Source organism: Chenopodium quinoa, unplaced genomic scaffold, assembly GCF_001683475.1.
Source record: "Chenopodium quinoa cultivar QQ74 unplaced genomic scaffold, ASM168347v1, whole genome shotgun sequence".
Taxonomy (NCBI): Eukaryota; Viridiplantae; Streptophyta; class Magnoliopsida; order Caryophyllales; family Amaranthaceae; genus Chenopodium; species Chenopodium quinoa.
In genome coordinates, this window is record NW_018742287.1 from 2,544,782 (window position 1) to 2,569,448 (window position 24,667).

Consider the following 24,667-nt stretch of genomic DNA (forward strand, 5'->3'; position numbering starts at 1 on the left):
TTAATCTTATCAACACACAAATTTTCTTGATGCACCTGTTTTCAAGCACACAACACCACCCACAAATAAATAGACCACTAAATTATCGTGATGCACCTGTTTTCAAGCACACAACAAATACACATTGAACGGGTTTCCAACCAAAATCTTTCCCAAATAAATTGAGGTAAACTGTAACACCCCAATAATTCTCTCTAAAAGAAAACCTGCAAAAACCTGTAATACCCTGTATAACCTGTAAAACCTGTATAACCTGTAAGAACCTGTAAAACCTGTAAGAGAATTATTGGAGTGCTACCGCCACGTGTTCAAACGTTAAGGGTAGTTTCAGAAATCAGCAGCGAAAAAACTACCTTATTTTTTTTAAAAAAAAAAAAAGGATATAAGTTTTGAAACTAAAAACCAAAATCAAGCTTTAGACTTACAAGTTGGAACCATAAAGGCCCTTATTCAAAATCCATATAAAATAGGAAGTAAGTAAAATTATAGTCAAAATAAACTCAGTCTATAAAGTGAAATAAGCTAAGTAATTAACCAACGCTTCACTCAAATCCCATCACCCTGATGCAAGACAGTTTATGCAAAAACCTGTGATGAATCTGCTCCCCAATATTACAAGTGTAATCATTGGATCATTACAGGGTCATTGAAGGCGAAGGCCATGACCAAAGAAAACACACAAAAGCACGCAATCAGCAACGCTGAGTACATACAAGTTACGAAATATAGTAAAGAGTTCTAGCATGATACTAACAAGCATTTCATACACTCACAATATAATCATTGACTCGAAAACATGGTTCAATTGTTACTTATTACAAAGTTTCTCTAAATAATACTGATCACTTCATTAATTTAATTGGATTAAGCAATAGACCGGGTTGTCCCCCTGTGCTCCATTCCGGAACATTAAATAAGAAAACCCTATGCCTCCTTTCGGAAGACATTAATAAACATCCAATGGCAGACGGGCGTGACTCCGTGGCCATAGCTAGTATAAGATCTCATCTAACTCATTATAATTTTAAAAGAATTTAAAACAAGAGACTCGTAGATCTGACGGCCTCTGAAAAGTGCACGGCTAATACCCCGTGAACCCCAACCCCTATTTGTCATTACTCTAGATGTGCACAAATCCAGAGTTTTATTGCTCATCCTTCTTGCACTTTACGTGATTTACTAGTTTAAATTTGGTGATGACTCATATGCAAACAACGCAACCAATCATACATCGATCATTCAAATCATTCAAGTTTCCAATTTAATTCTTAATTTATTAGTGACAAACAACATTCATTATTGAATCCTTTAACTTCCTCGGTGTATAAACACCTTAAATGCATAAGGTACCTCATATCCACAATCTTGTCTTATAAGACTTTAACTCTTCCTTTACTCATTCCATTTCAATACAAATGAAAAAGTAATTATAATGATTCATTCCATATGTATACTTGTAGTTTTGCTTCTAAGCTCTCCTTGTAAAGTATTGCATAAATAATGCTCATAAGGAAAAATCAATGCAAATTTTCTCATGCATAAGTTAAACCAATCATCACATTTATCATCAATCAACTCATTACCAATCAAACAATTTCAACCAATCCACAAGTTCCCTAGCATGATTCTAGGTTTTTCCAAGTCCCTAAACATGCTCCTAAAATCAAGGTTTCTCATATTCTTATACATACCTTGAGTACACAAATTGGTTGGCCACCTTAAGACTAGAAGTCACCTTCTACGAAGTCCTCTCCTAAACAAAACAACAATAGCTCAATTAATACCCACGCAACATAATTTACAGCAATACTAAACTATTTTAAAATCCTTTAAATCATTGAAATAATGTTCTTAAATTATTCCCAATAGCCAAAGTTAATAATTTAGTACTTGAATTATGAGTTTATATGCTTAAATCACAGAAATATGGCTTATAGCAAAAATTTCAGCAACTTTAAAGTGATGTAATAAATCTGAAAATTCGTTTTAAGCATGTAAAACAATCTCGCAAACATTTTCACTTGAAACAATCATTATATAGTACGTTAGTATGTTGAGAACTTGAAAACCCATCATAAAACCATGACTTAAAGCTATTTAAAGTTAATATTAAAAATCTGAAAATTACTATACTCATCAAAAATTAAGGGTAGAACCACATTTAAATACAAGGTAATTAGTTAAATCAATTATTCATGGTTTAAGCCCTAAAACTTACGAAAATCACGATTTCAAACCCTAAAACGTACATAATTCAAATCTGAAATTTCGGTTTAATCTAGATATTTGAATTTAAACATAATTTACATGAATTATAATTGGGTAATTCAATCTTCACGTTCTAAACCCACAAATCATGAAAATTCAACACTTAAAACCCCAATTCTCGCATAAATAAAATCTGAATTTTAGTTCCATAATTCGAGTAAAGTAAAATTCATAAATTTACATTCTTTATAACTCATAACATAATTAAACCATGATAATTATAAATCATTGATGAATTCATATAAAAAAAAAAATTAAAGCTTTGAAGCAATTTAAACAAGAAAAGAAAGGAAGGTAGAAGAGAGGGGGAAGTAGAGGAAACCGGCGGCGGCAGCAGGGCTGAGGGCAGCAGCGAGGGTCGCCGGTGGTGCCGCGGTGGTGGGTTCCGGCTGAGGCAGCAGCAGCGCAGCAGAGGAGCAGCGAATTTGTTTTTTTTTTTTTTTTGTGTGTTTCGTGAATGAGTTAGGGAAGTAAGGGAGATGGAGTAGGGGAAGCAGTAGGTTTTTAGGAGGGTTTTAAGAAGGGGAAATAAGGAGCACCTTACCTTAATTAAAATGTGAATGAGGGGAAATAAGGGGTAAGTTTACTTAATTGAAATGGAAGTATGGGTTTAAAAATTCTTGTTTTTATTTTGTGAAATCTTCCCAAAAATATTTTTGCATAAATATAAATTTATTGTATAAATATAAAATTATTAAAATAGTCGTATACATAAAAATATATATAATTATTATTTACTAAGAAAATATGGGGGATTACAATCTACCCCTCTTAAAAGAAGTTTCGTCCCCGAAACTTACCCAAAATCCATAATTTCTCAAAACTATTACGTTTTGTATTGCTGTAATTTGCTTGTTTCTCAATCATATATGCCTAACAACTAAGCTCATTCTCCATAAACTCATACTTAGCCAAAGTTTACGTACTTTATTAGCATGCAAACACAACAATACTTGGCAGTAATAAGCAAGATCATACAAACTTACGGTAATAAATGACATAAATGAGGTAAAAACGCGAAATCACATTGCATTCTACCCCTCTTAAAAGAAAAGAGTTACGCCCTCGTAACTCACCTCGTCAAATAACTCGCGGTATTTCTTTCTCATCCCTTCTTCGGCTTCCCAAGTAGCCTCCTCGTAGTCGTGGTTAGACTAAAAGGCATTACTGTAATTCATAATGCCCATAACGAGTCCTAAAGGTTGTTTTTGAAATGTCTATAACCTTCAACTTGTGGTACCCCAACCTCAAATCGGTTTGCGAAAACACACTTGCCCCTTTCAGCTTGTCAAACAAGTCATATATCCTCGGTAAAAGGGTTCTTATCCTCCACAGTCACATTATTCAACTCTCAGTAATCAATACATAGCCTCAAACTTCCATCCTTCTTGCTCACGACAAGACTGGTACTCCCCAAGGTGATACACTATGCCCAATAAACTCCTTATCTAGTAACTCCTGCAATTGAACCTTCGGCTCACTCAGCTCACTCATCTCAGCTGGTGCCTTTCTATAGGGTGCTTTAGAAGTAGGTGCAGCTCTTAGAATTGGGTCAATGGCAACCTCAACTTCTTGTTTAGGTGGCATACCCAAAATCTCATCCGAAAAGACATCTAAAAAAAAAAAAAAATCATTCACAATGGGTACATCCTCAATCCGGCTATTCTCACCCTTACTCAAATCTTGGACACAACAAAAGTATAATGGATACCCTTTATTCACCAACTTCCTAACCTTTAAAGCAGAAATGATCACAATGCCCTTCGGCTTCCAAAAACGCCTATAAGACATCGTCTTACCCAAAGGATCACTCAGGTGCACTCTCTGTATCTCACGGTCTATCTTAGCCTTGTATAAATTTAGCCAGTCCATCCTCAGAATGACATCCAAGTCTCTCAAATCAAACTCAATAGGATTCGATGGAAAAACAGCCTCTCATATTTTCAAAGGCAAGCCTTTGAATAACCTATTGTAATGCACAAGTTTGCCAGTAGGCAAACTGACTAACACATCGACATGACTCGACTCAGATAAGTTTAATTTGCGTACAACAGAAGTAGGGATGAAAGAGTAAGTTGCTCCAGAATCAAACAAGGCTTTGACAGAAACAGAGTGAATAGGAAAAGTACCAGTGACTACATCTGAGGACCTTTTAGCCTCTCCTTTGCTCATCACAGACCAGCGCCCGAGAGTGTTGCTCTTTCCTTGGTGACCATTGTTGCCATTGTCAGAGTTGTTGTTGCCATTGCCAGGTCTATTGTTGCCATTGCTGTTACCATTCCCGAACTTCCCATTTTGACCATTCTGCCCATTTCTCTTTTCTACCTGGTTATAGGAATTACTAGACCTCGGTTGGTTGTTTCCACCATTTCCACTATTCCCCTGTTGGTTCAGTTTAGTATAACATTCATACTCTCTATTCCCCTTCTTGTTGCAAAACCTACAAGTCACCAAATTTCCCTCACAGTCTCTCCCAGGGTGGTTTCTCCTACATCTCTTGCAGTTGAACTCCCTCTCTCCATTGTTAGCGTTAGAAAACCTGCAACATTCTGGTTATTGCTCTCAGATGAGCCCCCATCCTTAAACTTCTTGAAGTGACCTTGGTTTTCAGAGTTCCCAAAGTCCTTCCTCTTCTCTCCGACCTTAGCACTCTCCCCCACATCCCTAGAATTCAAATGGTACATTTGTGAAGCTCTCTCATACACCTTATCTAGGGTCTTAAAGACTTTCCCAGCTAGGTCTTTCTGCAACTGTTTGGTCAATCCCTGTTCAAATCTCTGAGCCTTCAGTTCCTCAGTCGGGACAACCTCAGGGGCTAACCTAGCAAGGGTCATAAACCTATTATAGTACTCCGAAATCGACATTCGGCCCATCTATAAGTTAATGAACTCCTGAGCCTTCTGCTTCTTTAAAAATGGGGGGTAAAACTTATCCCTCAATGCAGTTTCAAACACTTCCCACCCAAAGTTTGGTTTGGCCTTAATTATTTCAACATTATCTCTCCGCCATATATCAGCCTCATCCTTAAGGTACATAGCAGCTTGATCAACTTTCATACCCTCTGGACAATTCAGTGCCACAAATAGCTTATCAAACTCTCGAACCCAGTTTTCCAGGAAAGTTGGATCAGCACCTCCCTTGAAAACTGGTGGCCTAACTTGAGCCAACTTCTTGAACATCTCAGCATGGGGATCAAGTTGGTCAGCTCGATCCTGATTCAAATTCTCAGCCAACATGCGGATGGCCTCAGCTAACGCAACATTATTCGCCATTCTAATTTTACGTCTGAAAGAAGGTAAGCATTCACTCCAGCTTAAACCGAATTCAAACATCGTATGCATATATTCATTCAATCACATTATTACATTTTATCACATAGATTGGTTGAAAAGGGTACTTTGGTCTTTGCACCCCTTCGTCCCAAGAAAAATCAGACAATAATAGAACAATCCACACACAGGATTAAGTAAAGTTAAGAAAAATAATTCCCATCCCGCGCCACTCTTACTCAGCTTAATCATAAACAAGGAAATTTTTTTTTTCCTCAAAATTATATGTAATCACAAAACTTATATTGGTCTTGAATAAAACATATAATCAGACTCAGGATCCTTATAATAGAATAATCACTCTTATTATAACTCCAATAAAAGTATTAATCTCAATCCATAACTCCGTAGCTCTAGCTACTTATTAAAATCCAATAGTCAATGTCAAAACAACATGAGGTTCTAATAACCATTATTGATAGCAAATACCTTACTAATACTAGCTGTATTCTAATAAGCCTAATCTTTAAGGGACCACATCAAAATACTTGTCTTTCTTCTCATTATAAATGTTAATGTCAAAATCAGGGTCATTTTCATCTTTCGAGTCTTCAATAATTATAGCCTTGTAAAGCGGATTCGGATTCCTAGTAGTTCTCTTTCCAGCATTTGGATCCGCAGGTTCTCTAAGCATCCATTCAAGGTCATCTTCATCGTCCGAGAAAATAAGAGTCATCTCATGAAAAATTCTCTTGTAAGTTTTGACCTTATTCTTTTTGTTCTTAGCCGTTTTAAACTCATGCAAGTCCTGATAACCTTCCTCCGATTGGTCAAGCTTCGGAGTTAGAATCCTTTCCATAGTTTCTATAGTATCTTCACTGCTAGAGTCTCTCTCCTCCTTAGACATGATTACTGCGTCACTTATCTCTTCTCTACGTCATCCCGAAGTAACGAGCATTCGAAAAGCATAACACAAACACATGATGAAAGAATTTCAATTAGAACACCATCACACAATTTATTAACTAAGCAACTTGCAAAATAATTAAATAAATGCAAGGTAATCAATATGCATTCATGCCCTTTCTAATTCTACCCAAATCTCACCAAATAAATAATTTAAGCTTCAAAGTTATTTTATAAACATTTAAAACAATTAATTCAAACACAGTTAAAATTTAAAATCATTTTTGAATTTTAAAAACAAAATCCTTAATTGATTAGTTAGGCGCCTAAGACATACTAATTGGCTTTAGTGGTAATTAGATCAAACCTAAGCTCTGATACCACTTTGTAACACCCCAATAATTCTCTCTAAATGAAAAACTGCAAAAACTTGTAATACCCTGTATAACCTGTAAGAACCTGTAAAACCTGTAAGAGAATTATTGGAGTGCTACCGCCACGTGTTCAAACGTTAAGGGTAGTTTCAGAAATCAGCAGCGGAAAACTAACTTAGTTTTTATTTTTTTTTTTTAAAAAAAAGAAAAGGATATAAGTTTTGAAACTAAAAACCAAAATCAAGCTTTAGACTTACAAGTTGGAACCATAAAGGCCCTTATTCAAAATCCATATAAAATAGGAAGTAAGTAAAATTATAGTCAAAATAAACTCAGTCTATGAAGTGAAATAAGCTAAGTAATTAACCAACGCTCCACTCAAATCCCATCACCCTGATGCAAGACAGTTTATGCAAAAACCTGTGATGAATCTGCTCCCCAATATTACAAGTGTAATCATTGGATCATTACAGGGTCATTGAAGGCGAAGGCCATGACCAAAGAAAACACACAAAAGCACGCAATCAGCAACGCTGAGTACATACAAGTTACGAAATATAGTAAAGAGTTCTAGCATGATACTAACAAGCATTTCATACACTCACAATATAATCATTGACTCGAAAACATGGTTCAATTGTTACTTATTACAAAGTTTCTCTAAATAATACTGATCACTTCATTAATTTAATTGGATTAAGCAATAGACCGGGTTGTCCCCCTGTGCTCCATTCCGGATCATTAAATAAGAAAACCCTATGCCTCCTTTCGGAAGACATTAATAAACATCCAATGGCAGACGGGCGTGACTCCGTGGCCATAGCTAGTATAAGATCTCATCTAACTCATTATAATTTTAAAAGAATTTAAAACAAGAGACTCGTAGATCAGACGGCCTCTGAAAAGTGCACGGCTAATACCCCGTGAACCCCAACCCCTATTTGTCATTACTCTAGATGTGCACAAATCCAGAGTTTTATTGCTCATCCTTCTTGCACTTTACGTGATACTAGTTTAAATTTGGTGATGACTCATATGCAAACAACGCAACCAATCATACATCGATCATTCCAATCATTCAAGTTTCCAATTTAATTCTTAATTTATTAGTGACAAACAACATTCATTATTGAATCCTTTAACTTCCTCGGTGTATAAACACCTTAAATGCATAAGGTACCTCATATCCACAATCTTGTCTTATAAGACTTTAACTCTTCCTTTACTCATTCCATTTCAATACAAATGAATAAGTAATTAAAATGATTCATTCCATATGTATACTTGTAGTTTTACTTCTAAGCTCTCCTTGTAAAGTATTTTATAAATAATGCTCGTAAGGAAAAATCAATGCAAATTTTCTCATGCATAAATTACACCAATCATCACATTTATCATCAATCAACTCATTACCAATCAAACAATTTCAACCAATCCACAAGTTCCCTAGCATAATTCTAGGTTTTTCCAAGTCCCTAAACATGCTCCTAAAATCAAGGTTTCTCGTATTCTTATACGTACCTGGAGTACACAAATTGTTTGGCCACCTTAAGACTAGAAGTCACCTTCTACGAAGTCCTCTCCTAAACAAAACAACAATAGCTCAATTAATACCCATGCAACATAATTTACAGCAATACTAAACTATTTTAAAATCCTTTAAATCATTGAAATAATGTTCTCAAATTATTCCCAATAGCCAAAGTTAATAATTTAGTACTTGAACTATGAGTTTATATGCTTAAATCACAAAAATATGGCTTATAGCAAAAATTTCAGCAACTTTAAAGTGATGTAATAAATCTGAAAATTCGTTATAAGCATGTAAAACAATCTCGCAAACATTTTCACTTGAAACAATCATTATATAGTACGTTAATATGTTGAGAACTTGAAAACCCATCATAAAACCATGACTTAAAGATATTTAAAGTTAAGATTAAAAATCTGAAAATTACTATACTCATCAAAAATTAAGGGTAGAACCACATTTAAATACAAGGTAATTAGTTAAATCAATTATTCATGGTTTAAGCCCTAAAACTTACGAAAATCACGATTTCAAACCCTAAAACGTACATAATTCAAATCTGAAATTTCGGTTTAATCTAGATATTTGAATTTAAACATAATTTACATGAATTATAATTGGGTAATTCAATCTTCACGTTCTAAACCCACAAATCATGAAAATTCAACACTTAAAACCCCAATTCTCGCATAAATAAAATCTGAATTTTAGTTCCATAATTCGAGTAAAGTAAAATTCATAAATTTACATTCTTTATAACTCATAACATAATTAAACCATGATAATTATAAATCATTGATGAATTCATATAAAAAAAAAATTAAAGCTTTGAAGCAATTTAAACAAGAAAAGAAAGGAAGGTAGAAGAGAGGGGGAAGTAGAGGAAACCGGCGGCGGCAGCAGGGCTGAGGGCAGCAGCGAGGGTCGCCGGTGGTGCCGCGGTGGTGGGTTCCGGCTGAGGCAGCAGCAGCGCAGCAGAGGAGCAGCGAATTTGTTTTTTTTTTTTGTGTGTTTCGTGAATGAGGTAGGGAAGTAAGGGAGAAGGAGTAGGGGAAGCAGTAGGTTTTTAGGAGGGTTTTAAGAAGGGGAAATAAGGAGCACCTTACCTTAATTAAAATGTGAATGAGGGGGAATAAGGGGTAAGTTTACTTAATTGAAATGGAAGTATGGGTTTAAAAATTCTTGTTTTTATTTTGTGAAATCTTCCCAAAAATATTTTTGCATAAATATAAATTTATTGTATAAATATAAAATTATTAAAATAGTCGTATACATAAAAATATATATAATTATTATTTACTAAGAAAATATGGGGGATTACAATCTACCCCTCTTAAAAGAAGTTTCGTCCCCGAAACTTACCCAAAATCCATAATTTCTCAAAACTATTACGTTTTGTATTGCTGCAATTTGCTTGTTTCTCAATCATATATGCCTAACAAACTGAGCTCATTCTCCATAAACTCATACTTAGCCAAAGTTTACGTACTTTATTAGCATGCAAACACAACAATACTTGGCAGTAATAAGCAAGATCATGCAAACTTACGGTAATAAATGACATAAATGAGGTAAATAATGCTCTGATACCACTTTGTAACACCAAATAATTCTCTCTAAATGAAAAACTGCAAAAACTTGTAATACCCTGTATAACCTGTAAGAACCTGTAAAACCTGTAAGAGAATTATTGGAGTGCTACCGCCACGTGTTCAAACGTTAAGGGTAGTTTCAGAAATCAGCAGCGGAAAACTACCTTAGTTTTTTTTTTTTTTAAAAAAAAGAAAAGGATATAAGTTTTGAAACTAAAAACCAAAATCAAGCTTTAGACTTACAAGTTGGAACCATAAAGGCCCTTATTCAAAATCCATATAAAATAGGAAGTAAGTAAAATTATAGTCAAAATAAACTCAGTCTATGAAGTGAAATAAGCTAAGTAATTAACCAACGCTCCACTCAAATCCCATCACCCTGATGCAAGACAGTTTATGCAAAAACCTGTGATGAATCTGCTCCCCAATATTACAAGTGTAATCATTGGATCATTACAGGGTCATTGAAGGCGAAGGCCATGACCAAAGAAAACACACAAAAGCACGCAATCAGCAACGCTGAGTACATACAAGTTACGAAATATAGTAAAGAGTTCTAGCATGATACTAACAAGCATTTCATACACTCACAATATAATCATTGACTCGAACACATGGTTCAATTGTTACTTATTACAAAGTTTCTCTAAATAATACTGATCACTTCATTAATTTAATTGGATTAACCAATAGACCGGGTTGTCCCCCTGTGCTCCATTCCGGAACATTAAATAAGAAAACCCTATGCCTCCTTTCGAAAGACATTAATAAACATCCAATGGCAGACGGGCGCGACTCCTGTGGCCATAGCTAGTATGAGATCTCATCTAACTCATTATAATTTTAAAAGAATTTAAAACAAGAGACTCGTAGATCAGACGGCCTCTGAAAATTGCACGGCTAATACCCCGTGAAACACCGGGAGCTAACCGGGTAGGTAAATGCCACATGAAGTGACTGGACGTCCTGCACGTAATAAATAATAAAAAGGAAAATACAGCGTCCTTTACTCCTAGTAGAAGTCATGGTTAAATATAAAATCCCATAACTCCCCCCATATGTTCATACTCAAGGTATCACTAGTAGAAAAACTTAAATGAGCACCGCACAATGCGCACCAGTTTTTAAAAACCGGTGCAAAAAAAAACAAGCGGGATTGAGGGAAAGAGTTTTCGCACCGATTTGAACCAAACCTGTGGGAAAAATGAGTTTTTCGCACCGGTTCGGTTCGAACCCGTGCGAATGCTATGAAAAAAAAAAACCGAAATATCTTCTTTCTTTCTCTTTCCTCGAAATCTCCTCCTCTCTCACCTCCTTCATTCTTCTTCATCTTCTATGAGGGCTGCGATTTTGAGCAGCCGCGACTTTCCCAGTCACCGTCATCCTCACCGGAGCCGCTTCGAGGTTCTCATGACCCACTGTCACCCTCACACTTCACCTGCTCTCCACAGCTCCACCACTATCGTCACTCTTCGCCGTCGCATTCTTCTCCGCTCCTCCAAATCTTTCCTTTATCAATGTTTTCTGCATAGATCTGGTCTAAGTAATCTCTCTTTCTTTATTTTAAAGATTCAATTTGAATTGAACAAGTTTGAAATTCTAGGGTTAATTTGACGAAGACAATTGTGTTATTTATAGTTATTACATTTTAATGTTGGTTATTGTTCATAACAATCGTGCTATCTAAGTACGGAGTAGGCAATTTGTAGCATTTTCCTCCGTTCTTTCTCAAATACCAACTTCGCTTTTCAATCTAAATGGCGAAATTACTCCCTCGAAGAAGCTATTTCGTTTGTTGGGCGAAATGGGACTGTCATCGTATGTATAGTTAGTGAACCTTACTTTGATTTTTTGAACAATTGGTTGATCAGTGTACATCAAGATAAAATTTTGGTGATTGCTGAAGATTAAAACTCTTCGTATCGGGTTAATCAAAGGTGGTCTGGTCATGCTGTGCTAATTGCTGCAGTTCTTGAATCGAATTCTGCCCATGAATTTGGTTCCTTGGTATGATTTTTCTTGCCATATTTTTTTCAATTTAATTTATCATATTACTGATTGATTACTATTGCTATTGGGGTTTTTTTGTTTTTTAGGGTTTTAATCTGATTTAGGTGTTTGATCTTATGTGAACTTGTTATTTATAAGGGCTAGTGTGTTAGTAAATAGTTTGTGAAATTGTGATGTTACTTGTTGATATATTTAGTTTGTTGAGAAATGTTGAGTGGTCATATACTGTTTTAGGCTGTTTTAACCTGTCTTAGTGCACATAATTTTTCTTAAGAAATGCAAATGAGCATTTTTATTATCGCTTTATGAACAATATGCTGAGTGGGGAGTTCATTTTGGTAATGTAATGGCTGCCTTTTAAACTTCTAGTACAATGTTTAATCATGCTCTACCTATTAATACCTCTGTCTCGATCAATTGCAGATTTGATGTTTTCTCCCTCTAACTATTTGTCACAAGTCTTGATTATGTCTTCCATAAAGTACAGAATTATAACAATCTCAAGGTCATATACTGTTTTAGGCTGTTTTTACTTGTCTTAATGCACATAATTTTTCTTACATATTGTTTCTATCTTGATCACAGTGAATAATGATTGTGGTTTTGTGGAGGATTTGGACATTAAAGAAATTTAAAGAAATTTGCATTTTATTTGGACTTGGGTACTTGTATTAGACACATATACGTGTCCAAGTGTTAAGCTAGACTATTTTGCGTGATTGTTTGTCTGATTTTTGAAATGGTATTATGAACAGATTGCTTTGGACAGATTTCTGCCTCATGTTTAACAGCATTTTAATGCTGGTAAACTACTTGCAGTCCTGCGGGAGAGTACAATCTCCAATTAGGAATCATACAAAGAATTGGATCCCAACATGGTTGCTACTTACTCTGTCAGCTTTGTATCTACTTTGGAGATCTATGAATTTTTTTCTCTTCTTACATCCTGTTGCAATAATGTGTGTATCAGGACAAACTACACTCAATTATTATTTTGCTACAATATTTTATATGAACTTTTGCTGTGAAATTATATTATTGTTGTTATGCTGTAAGTCTTTTTGTGCAGCGCTCAAGTATTCAAAGACCACCCTTTTCTTTTGAGATGAAGGCTAATATGGAGGGTTACTGTAAGGATGAGATCAAGATGCATCTGGCTGTTGTTCCCTCTTCTCGGCATATTGAGACAATTGAGGTATGCTAAGCTAGCTACTTCTTTGCTCAACCCTTAGCTTTTTTTGTTTATTATTGTTTTAAATGCATTGTTCTTGTCTTCTTGAGATTCAAGGTGATGATTAATATGGTTTATATAATATGAATTCATTAACAAGTGATAGAAAAGTCTTGCCACAAATGGTGTAGAAAACATTTTAGTGATAGAGACCTAAAATCTCTTCCACTTTATGTATAATTCAAAATTCTGGCTCAGAGAATGAAAGGGGGAAGAAGCTTTAGAAAGTCTATCTAAAGCCTTTAGCTCAAAATTAATCACCGGTCGACAAGATTAACTTATGGAAAGTTCTTAACCTCTAATAAAAAAATTAAAAGAGTCAATTAAACGAGAAATTAATTTGCATTTCATATTAATAAAGACTTATTTTAAGGGAAACTGTTGTGTATTAGTGTATGCATCCCTTATCTTGGCTATAAGGGAACTCTTGGAACCTTGGATTTGGTTATGTTATTAATTTCATGATATTTGGGCTAACAAATGCCATGAAAAAATAAAAATTGAGCTGTGAAGTTGACTTTGGAGAAAAGCAGTCTGCGATTCTTATTTTTAACTGCTTATGCTTTAATATTTATTACCTCATCAATTTCTTTTTTAGTTAGCATATTTTATAGAGAACATCTCTCTAACACTGCTGTTTGTTCTTTTGATGTCTTGCAGAAGGTATCTCAGTTCATGGGTCCATTGTCGCATTCACAGTTCTTCACAGAGTGGTTGGTTACTTGGAAGAAAAGGCAATTCATTCATACATAGAGTATCTGAAGGACATAGACAGTGGTGTGATTGAAAATGTGTGCGCTCCTGCTACTGCCATTGACTACTTGAGGCTGCCAAAGAATGCTAATTTGAAGGATGTTATAACTGTGATCCGTGGTGACGAAGGTCACCATTGTGATGTCAACCATTTTGCTTCTGTGAGTACCAAAATTATTACTTGTTTTACTAATCCATGGGCCTGCTAATGAACTATCTTCCTGTCTTTCATCAAATAATTTTGCATTTAGACATCTTCCTTTTTTCACCTGATCAGCTATGGCAGTATTCTGTTATCAACTTACCATATAACTCTTTAATTGGTGTTGAACTGATGAAGTATATGTTTTCGCCATGCAGGATTTGCACTTTCAGGGCAGGCAACTGAAAGAAGCACCAGCTCCTGTTGGTTATCATTAGAGCAGTACATAAGTCTGCATATTGCCACGTATATGTTGCCTGTTTTGTTTCATAATCTATTGGCATGAATTTATAAAACTTCCACGGTTTGTGTGATTATTTCCTTCCTTCCTTTTCTAGTCTTTATGGAGCTTAAACATTGGTCCAACTTAATAAGTATACAACAGGTGAATATGTAACCTTGTATGTTATTTTATTTTATATTTTATTTTTTTGGACGAAAATTGTAATATTACAGTCTTTTTTAATGAAAATATGTAACTTAATATAGATGTTAGTGTTTATATATCAATTTAAGTGAAAAAAATGCCAAAAAAAAAAAAATATTATTTTTTGGAGCATCTTTGGCACCGGTTTTGAAACAGAACCAGTGCTAAAAGTTTTTTTTTAATTTTTTGGGTCATTTTTCGCACCGGTTCACAGCAAGAACCAGTGCTAAAAGTTTTTTTTTTTAATTTTTTTGGGGCCATTTTTCGCACCGGTTCATAGCAAGAACCGGTGCGAAATCTTTTGGTTTTTGGCATCCCTCAAATAAGGACCGGTCCAAAACCGGTGCGAAATGGGGGTTTTGAACCGGTGCCCATTTGTATTTTTCGCCTAGTGTATATACGTTCCAAGAGTTTTGGTGCATAATCTCTTTCACTTTACGTTGCTTACATATTTTTAGACTTGGTGATGACTCTCAAACCATAACACAATTAATCATAATAAATCATTCAAGCAATCGAACATATCAATTTAATTCTTGAATAATTAGTGACCACATAAATTTAATGTTGAACCCTTTATAAACTACCTCGGCATTAAATAACACCTTAAGCGCATAAAGCACCCTAGATCCTATCCTTTGGTGTTTAGAACACCTTAAGTGCATATAGTCACTGCAATATAATTTATACCTGTGTACTAAGACACTTAATAGCTCATTTCCCATGCTTAAAGCATCAATAAAAATTATATGAACTACAATAAAATTCCCTTTTTATATTCCAAACCAGATTAAACATTTAGTTTAATTAAAGATGCACTCAATCATGCCAATAATAAAAGTGTAGTTCATATTCAACATGTCAATATAATAAATTTCAATCATCAATTCACCATAAATAATTCATGCTTCACAAATCAATCACCAACATCAATCTAATCAACAATTTCAACCAATACCTATCATGATACTACCTTGGAGTTAATAAAACAAAGCCTAGCATGCTTCTATACACTTAAATAATTACCAAGTACGCGTACGTACCTTGAATATGATTTCAAAATTGCCACGACTACACAAAGTCACTCACTTGGAAATCTCCTACAACCCAAAATTACAAAGAAACATTAATACCTATTCAATATAAATTTCCAGCAATATATACACTCTTTAAATCACTCATAAACCCTCTAAAACAAGCTTAAAATTAATTTAAAATCCTTACTTTTATTCCCAATTAATGGGTAATTACCCTTCAAGAAACATAATTATAGCCTATATATAAAAATTCCAGCTTTATAAAAACATGTAAAATTGTTGTAATTATGTTAAAAACATCTAATTTATTAGGTTCAATCACTCACAATCAATTTCCATCAATATACATTAATTTAGAAACCTAGGGTATTCAATTTGGGTGCTTTTTAATTCAAAAACCAAATCTAAAAATTATATACATAATAATTATAATATAACATCATAAAAATCATCACACAGCCCAAAAATAATAATTGAATCAAAGCTAGAATAATTTAAAAAAAAAACAAAGAAGAAATTTTTTTTTTATACAAAACACACGCACAACAAGGGGGAGAAGGGAGGGTGTCTGGTGCCACCTCCCACGGCTGTTGTTGCTACCAGCCCTGTGCTGGCGGCAGCGGCCAGCTGTGGTGGTGGTGGAAGCCGGCCACCGGGTGTGTGGTGGTGGTGGTGCGTGAAAAAAATTTAAAAAGGGGAGGGGTAAAATTAAAGGAGAGAGAAAATAAGAGGAGGGGGAGAGAGAGAGAGAGAGTTTACCTTTGGGTATTCTCCACCTTGGACAAGATCTAACTTATTCATAAGATGGGTATTTATACCTTCTCTCTAAAACCCTCCTAAGCTTAAATTCCCTTTATACCCTTAATGATCCATTCTCCTATTCAAACTATTCCTTTGACTTTCCTTAAATACCATTGACTTTAAATTTTTTTTATATATAATAATATTCCCCTAAGTTTCTAAATAATAAAATAAAATATTTTCAAAATAATTAAATAAATAAAAATAGACCTTTAATTAAAATAATTCTTTTAAAATTAATAAAATACCATAAATAATTCATTTCAAATTATTTAAATACTTCATAAAATAATGATTTAAATTAAAATACGTATAAAAATACGGGGTATTACACACCCTTTATGCAGATGCAACAGCTTGTGTATGGCATGTTGTATATGGCAGGTTTCCAATACCATAGTTGGCATAATTGACCATAATCTTTGTTCCTATAGGAGGTATAGTCCCCATTGAAGAGATTATAGGGTGTGCAGTAACAGGTGGGGGCAAAGACGAGGAAGGTGGTCTATAACCATTATGGTTATAGCCTAGCTCATAACTTGGTCTTGAACCATTAACTCTCCCTTGACCCCGATACCCCTCATCAGCACCAATAGGAAGGATACTTCTTGGCACTAATAGAGGGAACAGATTTGCATGAGATCTAGTCATATTTTCTACTCCTCTAGGGATATTCTCCCTTTGCTTCGTAATCCCACTACCAAAAGCGGTTAGAACATTCATCAACTTCTCATTGAGTTGGTTATGTTTTTCCACTAAAGGTTCAAATCTTATAACTTCATCAACTTCTCATTGAGTTGGTTATATTTTTCCACTAAAGGTTCAAATCTTGTAACTACTTCAGTTGCTACACTTTTTGATAAAGAAATGTTAGTAGTGTTTAGAGTTTCATTAATATCTAGAAAGTTCCTATCCACCAGTTTGGTAACCGCTTGCTGAGAAGTGGAGCCAAAATTTCTTAACTTGTTTGTTACCACTCTAGCAGTTTCTTCTACCATGATACGATAGTAGTTGTCAGACTACTCTCTATTATTTTCTTTTAAATCTTCCATCAAATTCTTTACTATATCCACATATTTTGTGTATATTGTATCGAGTTTCTAGAGGGGGAATGACTTTCTCCTCACTAGTGGAAAAAATGTCATTTGCAGCGCACTATTTACAGCAAACCTATGTATAGAATGCTGCAAATAGTTGTTAGTCAACACGGGTTAACTCTTTAATGAATTAATAGCAGCGTTTTTTATAACTTTAATGAATTAATAGCAGCGTTTTTTATTAAAAAAAAACGCTGCAAAAATTTGGGAAAATTTTTAAGAGAATTATTTGCAGCACTCCCAAGTGAAGCGCGTTGCAAATAACATAATTAAATGCAACGTTCCCTACTCTTGAACCCTGCAAAAAAAATTTATTTGCAATGTTTCACATATAAGGCGCTGCAAATAATATAATACAAATATAATACATTAATATTCCTTTATTTCATTTTAGAGCACATAACTTCGTCTTGGCCTCCCTTGCAAAAAACCCTAACCTCATAATAACCTAGAGAGTAGAGGAGAGAGAGAAGAGTCTCAAGGCGTCGTCGAGCGTTCCCTGTGTGATTATGAGTGCTCTACTCAATTCTCGTGCTCAAAGACGAAGAAGTCCAGGTTGTTCGTGGTACCTCGTGCTCTATTCAGGTAATTCTCGCTTTCTCTTTCTAGATCTATCGTTTTTACTTTCATTTTTGCAAAATTTATGCTGATATTAGGGTTTTTCTACAGTAATTAATCATAATCAAAATTAGGGTATTTTTATCTTCTTGTCTTCAATTAATCCATATTTTTTTGCACCATTTTCAGCGTGCTGCAAATAATATGGATTAATTGCATCGGCCACATATGCAACACACCAAAACGCCGCAAATAGTGGGTTTTGGGCGCACTGCAATGATGTTTTTTCCACTAGTGCCTTTATCTAGAATCAATTTATCTTGCCTTTGTGTTTGAGGCTCAAGTTGTTCAGAAGAGTGTGCCATGTATTTAGTTAGCCGCAGTTGATTTTCTAGATCTTGTTGATCCTCTAAAATAATCTTTGGATTGAGTTCAGATGAGTTAACATCTTCCTGTGTATTTCCTTTACGTGTTGAACGCTTAGGAGCCATGGGAAAAACTTCCAACAACAGAGTTAAATGGATTTAGTTTAGTGTTCTCCCATTATTGTCGGCAAAAAACTTATTGAGGTGGAAAATATTATTGTTCTAGAGTATTAGGGGGCTGGTCCCCAAGTTACTAGTTTCAAAAGACTGATAACCTTGCTAATGCAACAAAAACAAATAATAAGGAAGATTTTCCAAAGAAATAAAACAAGTTAGATTGCTTAAAAAAACGAGTAGATAAACATATGCATGACAAAAGATGCAAATGCACTCCATTAATTAAAGGATAAAGCCAAGTCTACAATTGTACAAGTTGATTGAGAGGTTACCTCCATGTTCATACAATTGAAAAAGAACGAACAATCTTCAATACATGCTACGAAAACTATGCTATTGCTTGGCTACTACTAAGGGAAAACTAAAAAAGCTAAGAAAAAAGCTTAAAGACAATGAAATGCTTGTTATTGATTTGCTGATGTCCTTTATACAGTTCCCTTACCTTTATTTATCGACAAATTAGAGCGATTGTGGCTGACTTCCATAGCTGTTTTGCAGTTATGCTTCTTGGTGCCAACTCTCTTTAAAAAGTCGATTTGTCTACTTTGCCTCCAAACCGGTTTTTCGTTCATATTGGGCCTTTGACTAACTTCAGCCCATCTTTACTTGCAACCACCGATTGATCTAAAACCTTTTACTGACTCTAAAGTCCATTTGACTCAGTCAATTGGTTCAAGGTCAAGGAAAAGTCAAAATTTTGATTTTTAGGTGTAACACATGTATACCCATGCAACAAGTCAAGGACAACTATGTGTGGATGCTAAAGAGGGATGGGAGGTTCACCTTCAAATTGGTTTATGGATGCAATTGAGGAAAGACGTTGATAACTCAAATAAGACTGGCTTCAAGAGCCTCCTCTGGCGATCACCTCTGTTTCTAAAGTGGAAAATCTTCCGCTGGAGAATACTCAACAATGCTTTACCCATTTCGGATAACCTCTTGAAACGTGGGATTCAAACCAACTCCTTGTGTGTCTTGTGCAACAACAAGAATCCGCTTGTGCCCAATTACTTAGAGGATTTGGAAAAGTTGCCTTCTAGGAATTCAAGCCACTTCCTCAATAATAACCATTGATACTAGAGCATGGATCACTACTTTTTTACCAACTAAACCATAAGGAATACTAATGTTATCAACAAACAACAACTTTCACTGTGGCTATAATGTGGTCATTATGGTTGCATAGGAATGAAATTATCTTCAAAGGCGTGAGTGTTCAACCTCTTAGAATCCTAAAGTTGACACAGGTACACGTTTCCAGCTGGCAGTTGATACCAACAAAACACCACCTCACAACATTCCAGGAGTAGGAAGAAGGCTTTCTCTGCCTATAGTCTTTAAAGTTGAGACTTCCACACCCGTTGGATTCATATCTATCTTTGTGAATGCTGCGTGGAAGAAGGACATGGCAGATAAACAGAAGGAATGACAACCAGCTATTTCGTGGGCAGTGTAGGGAGAGGAGTATCAACAGTACATTATCAGAGTTCACAGAGGATATTTGCATCAACACCACTTCAGGCGGAATGTTATGTAGTAAGGATTACCCTTCCACGCTTTAGTCAGATATACGTTTCGAAACATTCTTATAAAAACAGATTGTGTGCAGGCTGTGCAAGCACTAAAGCAGCCACACAAAGTGCAATTAGAGATCCGGTGTATTGTGAATGACATTACACAAGTAGCTAATACTCTAAATATCCGTGTTTGTATCAGGGTTGATAGAACAATGGTCCACCAAGCCCATACCTTTGCTACACGAGCAAGGAGGGGCGTTGGATGACTAGTCCCTGATTATATTTGCCTTAGTAATCGCTACCGTAAAAAAAAAAAAAAAAAAAAAAACTTTCCATTCCTCCTCTATCCCTTTCTTAATTCCATTACCTTTACCCCCTTGTGAACCACTCCTAAGCAAACCTCCTTCACTCTACGATTTAATGTCGCACACGCATTGCGTGTACTCTTTTACATTTCTTTAAAAAAAAAAAAAAAAAAAAGAAAAAAAGAGGTAACCGAAAGGGACTTGTTATTCATCGCCCGCAAATCTCTACATAAAGCCCACATTTTATAATTTTTTGACAAATTTGCCCTTTTTATAATTTTAACCGAAGATAAATTTTTCGCACTAAAAAAATGTGGAGCAGCACCGGATCGCCGAGGATCACCGGAGAATCGCCGTCGTCATCGGAAAACGAGGTTCGTAACGCATCGTAAGGACGAAATGGTGGCTGGCGCCTAGCCAAAAGGCCATGCCGTGGTTGTGGCGCCTAGCCAGGACGCCGCCACCGTGGTAACGGCGCCTGGTAAAGAAGCCTCGACCATGGTAGTGGCGCGTGGCCAGGACGCCGGAGCCACGGCCAGGGCGCCTGGCCAGGCGCCACTAGGGGAATATATATATATATTTTTTTTTTATTTTTTTTATTTTTTAATTTAATCCCTTTTTTTTTTGTTTTTTTTGTTTTGTTTTTGTTTTTTTTTATTTGTTTGTTTGTTTTTATTTTTGTTTGTTTTTCTTTTTTTTTATTATTTTTTATTTTTTAATTTAATCCCCTTTTTTTTTTTTGGTTTTTTTGTTTTGTTTTTGTTTTTTTTTATTTGTTTGTTTGTTTTTATTTTTGTTTGTTTGTTTTGTTTTTGTTTTTTTTTTATTTGTTTGTTTGTTTTTTTTTTGTTTGTTTGTTTTGTTTTTGTTTTTTTTTTGATTTGTTTGTTTGTTTTTTTTTTGTTTGGTTTTGTTTTGTTTTTGTTTTTTTTTTGATTTGTTTTGTTTTTTTTGTTTATTTGTTTTGATTTGTTTTTGATTTTTTTTTGCTTGTGGTGTTTTATTTTGTTTTGTTTTTTTTTTGGAATTTTTTTGTTTTTGTTTGCTTGTGTTGTTTTATTTCCTTTTAATTTTTTTTGGAGGGAATTTTTTTGTTTTTGTTTGCTTGTGTTGTTTTATGTCATTTCTATGTGTTCATTTTTAAAAGATAATGTTTCATTTTAAAAACTAACAACAATAATTTCACAATATTACAAACTAAAAAGATAATATTGAATTTTAAAAACTAAGAACAATAATTTCAAATATTACAAACTAAAAAGATAATGTCTAATTTCAAATATCAGTAATCCCTCTGTGACGCCTACTGCCACTGCTCAAGGGTCCGTTCCAGATCGTCAATAACAGCTCTGCCTGATGCACTCGTCATGCAGTCCCTTTCCTCAAAAAGTCGGTGTCCCAACTGCATAATCTTGCCCATCCACTACACAAAACAAAAAACATGAAACGACGTATTATACATATATATATTAAAATAAGAGAACAACAAATAAAAGATGAGACGTACCGCATAAGAGGCAGTGGCAGGTGGCACATCGTCATCATCTGCGTCGTCGATGTCTTTGATCAACCTCGGGTGCGAGTGCCGGATGTACCATTCCATGTAGTGCTGGTCACACATGGCAGTCACCCCACTTGGCGGCCGCTCGAGAATCCTAACTGGCGATACAGATACGCTAGCGTAGCCGACCCCCAAGAAAACTGGCCTACTCTGTCGGGCTTACACGCGTCAACTATGTCGCGTGGCCTGAGCTTGTTCCCGCTCTTATCCGGAAACAAGGTACACCCGAGAAGAAGAAAAACATATGCAGCCAGCTGTGTGTCCTGCGTCCTACGTGCCGTAGGGTGCAAACATCGCTGCAAGACGGCTGCGATCTTAACGCCGCCGTGATCCCACACACCAAGTGCCGATGTGTACAGCGCAGCCCTATCCACCGCCAACAGCTCCGCTAGTAAATCTGCCTGATCCGCATCAGTGACGACAGATGCTCGGTTTCCCTCCACGGGAATCCCAAGGATGGCCTCGACGTCATGCAACATGATCGTCATCTCACCGAACGGAAGGTGGAACGAGTTCGTATCCGGCTGCCATCGCTCAACGAAAGCCGTGATCAGCGTCCAGTCAATCCTGTCGTGCATGGTGGCAGGAAGGTGACTCACTCTAGTGCCCCTCAATCGCCCGACCATCTCGCTCTCCTCCGGCCAAGCATCAGCCCAGCTACACAAAAACCTACAAGTCTTTTCCCGGGTTTGGCATTTCAAAATGCCTGTATCCAAAGCCCTCTCCTGGTCCTCCCAAATACGGGTAGCGATGTGTCCTAAAAAGCTAGGAATCACACTCCCGTCTATAGGTCCCCCGGCCACCTCACCCCTCACCATCCAAGAATCATTAACGGCCCTCGACCGTTTTCTGCTACCCGCAGACACAGTGGACGCAGATGATGTGCCAGATCTACTAACAAACCTACCATCTCGACCCTTACGCACATCTACCCTATGCGTCTCATACGTATCATCAAGCCTCTGACTGAATGGACCGTAATCATCATATGGTCCACTCTGATCGTCGACATCCTCATCTGCATCATCCTCGTCCTCGACCTCCTCCTCCTCGACCTCCTCCTCCTCCTCCTCCTCATCATCATCATCATCTTGATCGTCCGCAGAACAGTGCACCCGTTCTCTGCGGGCCGAGGTCGAAATACCACGGGATCTAACGTGTCTGGGCCCCGAGCTCTCCATTGAGTAGATCGTACTCCTCACGACGTCAATACTCTTCCCCGCACCAGGTCCAAATTGCGATGCCTAACTCCAAGTAAATAACGAAACATAATAACGAAAACAAATTAAAAAAAGTCGAAAATAAACACAAAAGCAAATAAACAAGTCACGGAAATAAAATTATAAACATAAAAAATATAAATATATACAAGACAATATACATATAAACATAAGAAATATAAACATAAACATATACCAAAAACAAAAAATATAAACTACAAACAAAAAAAAAACAAACATAAACAAAAACAAAAACAAAAAATATTACCAAAAACAAAAAATATAAATACAAAAAAGGACGAAAATAAACACAAAAGCAAATAAACAAGTAACGGAAATAAAATTATAAACATAAAAAATAAAAATATAAACAACACAATATAAATAAAAACATAAAAAATATAAATATAAACATAAAAAAATATAAATATGAACAAAACAATATACCAAAAACAAAATATATAACCAAAAACAAAAAATATAAACAACAAACTAAAAAATGAAAAACATAAACAAAAACAAAAAATCAAAAATGCAAAGAAAAAACCAAAAACAAAAAACTAACAAAACTTAAAAAATTTAAAATTGCAAAAACTTAAAAAAAGAAGAACATCAAAATTTTAAAGAAAATTTATAAAAAAAAAAAGGGAACTTATAATTTTTTTACATACAAAAATATAATTCAAAAAAAAAAAAAACAATACATAGGAACATAAAATTAAAAATTAAAACCAGAAACAATTTTTTTTTAAAAAAAAAATAGAACATAAAATTAAAACAAATAAAAAAACAAAATTTTAAAAAAAAAAGATAAAAAAAAAGGGAACATACAATTTAAAAAAAAGAAAAACAAATTTTTAAAAAAAAAAAAAAAAAATTCGAAAATAAAATTTAAAATTAAAAAAAAACAAAAAAAAAAAATTTTTAAAAAAAAAGAGAAGGAGGCGCCTAGGCAAGACGCCCGTACGGTGGTGGCGGCGCCTAGCCCAGACGCCACTACCACGGCCGTGGCGCCTAGCCTATGCGCCGCCGCCGTGGTAGTGGCGTCTGGGCTAGGCGCCGCCACCGCCGTATGGGCGTCTTGCCTAGGCGCTTCCTCCGTGGTGGTGGCGTCTCGCCTTGGCGCCCCACCGTCGCCGGAGGTTTTTTTTTTAAAAAAAAAATTACAAAAATTTAAAAAATTACCTTCTGGCCGGCAAACCGCCTTCCGCCCACCGCCGGTGCCGCCACTTCCTTGCCGGGCCGCCTCGACATAGCTCTGGAAATAATTTAGAGAGAGAAAGTGGAAGTAGAGAGTAGAGAGAGAAATTGTGTTTTTTAGTTTGAGGGCAAAAGTGTCATTTCACTCTTATTTTGTGGGCTTTATGTAGGAATTTGCGGGCGATGTGTGCTACAAAATGTGATGAAATCTGTTCTTGATCTGCTTCTACTTTTCTTCCTCAACTCACTCTTCATTCTCCTTCTCC

General features: G+C 35.6%; 2 long non-coding RNA genes across 3 annotated transcripts; one reads left to right on the forward strand and one right to left on the reverse strand.

Annotated features, from left to right (window-relative positions):
• Nucleotides 1–276: 276 nt before the first annotated feature.
• Nucleotides 277–9,599, reverse strand: LOC110685427. The gene is made up of 4 exons (XR_002504056.1): nucleotides 9,237–9,599; nucleotides 8,339–8,400; nucleotides 1,692–1,753; nucleotides 277–599 (listed from the first exon to the last, which is right to left on the reverse strand). It is a non-coding gene; the product is annotated as an uncharacterized LOC110685427 (long non-coding RNA).
• A 1,563-nt stretch (nucleotides 9,600–11,162) lies between these two features.
• On the forward strand, nucleotides 11,163–14,502 carry LOC110685434. 2 transcript variants are annotated; one of them, XR_002504060.1, is made up of 5 exons: nucleotides 11,163–11,483; nucleotides 11,812–11,947; nucleotides 12,706–13,145; nucleotides 13,842–14,095; nucleotides 14,295–14,502. It is a non-coding gene; the product is annotated as an uncharacterized LOC110685434 (long non-coding RNA). The 2 variants fall into 2 exon arrangements; XR_002504059.1 differs by having other exon boundaries at nucleotides 11,164–11,947.
• Nucleotides 14,503–24,667: the final 10,165 nt, after the last annotated feature.